Source organism: Callorhinus ursinus, unplaced genomic scaffold, assembly GCF_003265705.2.
Source record: "Callorhinus ursinus isolate GAN/ISIS: 27379988/994484 unplaced genomic scaffold, GSC_fseal_2.0 scaffold14, whole genome shotgun sequence".
In the NCBI taxonomy this organism is placed as follows: domain Eukaryota; kingdom Metazoa; phylum Chordata; class Mammalia; order Carnivora; family Otariidae; genus Callorhinus; species Callorhinus ursinus.
In genome coordinates, this window is record NW_027397076.1 from 19,656,380 (window position 1) to 19,659,316 (window position 2,937).

Consider the following 2,937-nt stretch of genomic DNA (forward strand, 5'->3'; position numbering starts at 1 on the left):
AAGAAAGAAAGAAAGAAAGAAAGAAAGAAAGAAAGAAAGAAAGAAAGAAAGAAAGAAATGGCATTCCTGACACATTTGATTCCATGGACTGAGATTTTACCTGGCTTTTTTTGATCTGGATATTCATTCCTTTATTCATTTAAAAATACTGAGTCCTTCTATGTATTAGGCATGCTATTTGGTGCTGGCTATATAGCTGTAAAGAAATCAGCCATGTCCCCCACTTTCATAGAACATAGGGTTTAAGGAAGGAAAAGGAATAATGATTAAATAGTAAATATATTGTTTCTTTGAAGGAAAAGAGGATGCCATCATGGGAGAGAATAAGAAAGAAGATCTAGTTTAGAACAAGAGATGGCATCCATGGATATCTAAGTGAGGCACCAGCAATGTGAAGTGGGAAGGGGAAAGTTGTACAACTAGAAGCAAGAGCCATGCGGGAGCAAAGAGCATGTCATGTCGCAGAATTCAGCAAAGGCCAACGTAACTGGAAAATAGTGAATAATGGGCACAGCAACAGGAGATGTAGTTGGAAAATAGGCAGAGCCTGAATTTTGCAGGGCTTTGGGATCATGCTCAGTATTTTGGTCTTTATTCTAAGCCCGGTAAGAAGTTTTTGAAGGATTTTAAGGGGAGAGATGATGTGATTAGAGAAAGGTTCCTAAATGGTCATTCTATTTGCAGTGAGAGGAGTGGAGATGAGGAAGATAAAGGAGGCAAGTAAGTTGACCTTCTCACGGTACAAATTGTGACACAGGTGGTGGTCTAATCAAGAGGTGATAATGGTATGGACTAGTGTGGTGGTCAGGAAGACAGAACCTATACTTTGGAGATAAAATTGAGCAGGGTTGGTAAAGGTCTTAGTGCCAGAGTTGGGCAAGTGGATTGGGAAAAAGATAATGCCCATTTTTTCACTTGGCTAATGACAAATAGTGCCATTCACTGGGAAAGTTGGATTTGGATAGGAATTGGAGGTGGGGAAAAGAAGATTTGGCTTGGACATGTTAAGTTTAAGAGCCTTATGAAATTCAGTGTTCAAATATCAAGATGACATTTAAACATACTAGTTTAGAGCTCAAACGAGATTTCTCACTAGAGGGGCTGCCTGGGTGGCTCAGTCGGTGGAGCGTGTGATTCTTGATCTCCAGGTTGTAGGTTCGAGCCTCATGTTGGATGTAGAGATTACTTAAAAGTAGAATCTTAAAAAAAAGAAAAAAAGATTTCTGACCAGAGGTCATATTTACAGCAATGAGTATTGATGAGATCATTTAGAAAATACAGAAGGAGAAGAAAAGGAGTATATGTGGAATGTCAACAGATAAATGCAAATGGATCTGCAATCTGAGTTCCCAGGCAAAGGGAATGCAATTTGGGGGGCTATTATAATTCATTTTAATAGAATTCCGATAAATTAAGCCAAAAAATTGAATAAAACAGAGAATCGTTTACTATTGACCTCTGCTCAAAGGTTTATTTAATCACAAATACTTCCTTTTCCATGGATGTCAGTGTCATTAATAAAATTCCAAAAGGTTTTCTAGGAATCAGTTCATTGAAGAAGGAAGTTGATAAACTGAACCCACTGGGGAGTAAATGATAATTTACCTTGATAATTGATCCAAATTGATTATTACTTTCTTGTGCATTGTTGAATAAGGTGTTAAATTAAATTTTCTTTTGCAGATTAAGTGTGGTAGCTCTGTTTTCTGGCTCTGGAAAGTTATTAGCTGTGAGAAAGATTTTGTTTTTAGCTTAAAAGCAAACCAGATATTGTAGGAGAGTTCCTCAGGCCAAAAGTTTTTTGAAGAAGTTAAAGTATTATGGTTGAGTATAAACATTATTATGTTAATCACTATCTTCAAGTATTTAATGTCAATAAAAACCTTTCCACGTTTCTCAAGGGCACTTTCAGGCAGAGCTGTATATTTTTGAGGAAATATTAGAAAACCTCCCACTACAGTTGTCATATTAAAATCCAATTAGGCACAAAGACAAGACAAAGGAATAAACTAAATTGGAGAACAACATATGTTTAACATAGTACACATATTACAAATAGGCTTAAATATCACATACTAGTTAAAGCTTTACTTTTTTTTCTTAGAAATCTGAAAAAAACGTGAAAGTTTAGAAAAAACTTGGAGTCTTAAAAATGGATGCTAATTCATGAAATATAAAATCAGCATCATCTTAACTGATAAATTTCCTATAACATCACCTTCTCTTATATAATACATATTCTACCTAATTGCCACTTAACACGGGACTACTATGCGATGGGTGGTATTGTAAATAGTCTCAAGCTACATCTCTGCAAAAGCCCAAAACTGAAAAGAATAAATCAGAATATATACATATATAAGTGTTAACAAAGCTCTTTTTAAAGTAATAAATGTGGGTGGATTGTTCCAGTTGAATCTATTTCTTCAACTGGCTTTTTTTTTTTTTTTAAGACAATGGAAGCTTTAACAAAGTGACAAAATTAAGACAATTCAGTTTGTAGCCCTTTAGGCTGTACATAAGAATTAGGAAAAGAGATGGGTTTTCATTTGACAAATGCCATTTAGCCTTGCACAGAGCAGAGCATCAGTAAAAAGTGGTTGAATGTATGGGACACTCTTTTGATCTTTTCTACTAATTAATGTGATAAACAATCAAATACTCATCCAGAAGGGACAATATAGTACCAGATGAAAAGTATTTTGGTAGCAGTTCATTTGTCCATGGCTGGACATTTGAAATCCTTGGATGTATAACTTTTGGAGATAACTAATTATCAAAAATTACATGTGGCTCTGTTAGCTAGTTTACAGCTGGATAAGTTCCTTTAGCTGATAGGAAGAATGTGTAACAAGTGTTTTTCAAACTGTTGGATAAGTACCATTTCAGGCTGTTGGATAAGTACCATTATAATTGCTAAAAGTAGGTTGGGGGGTG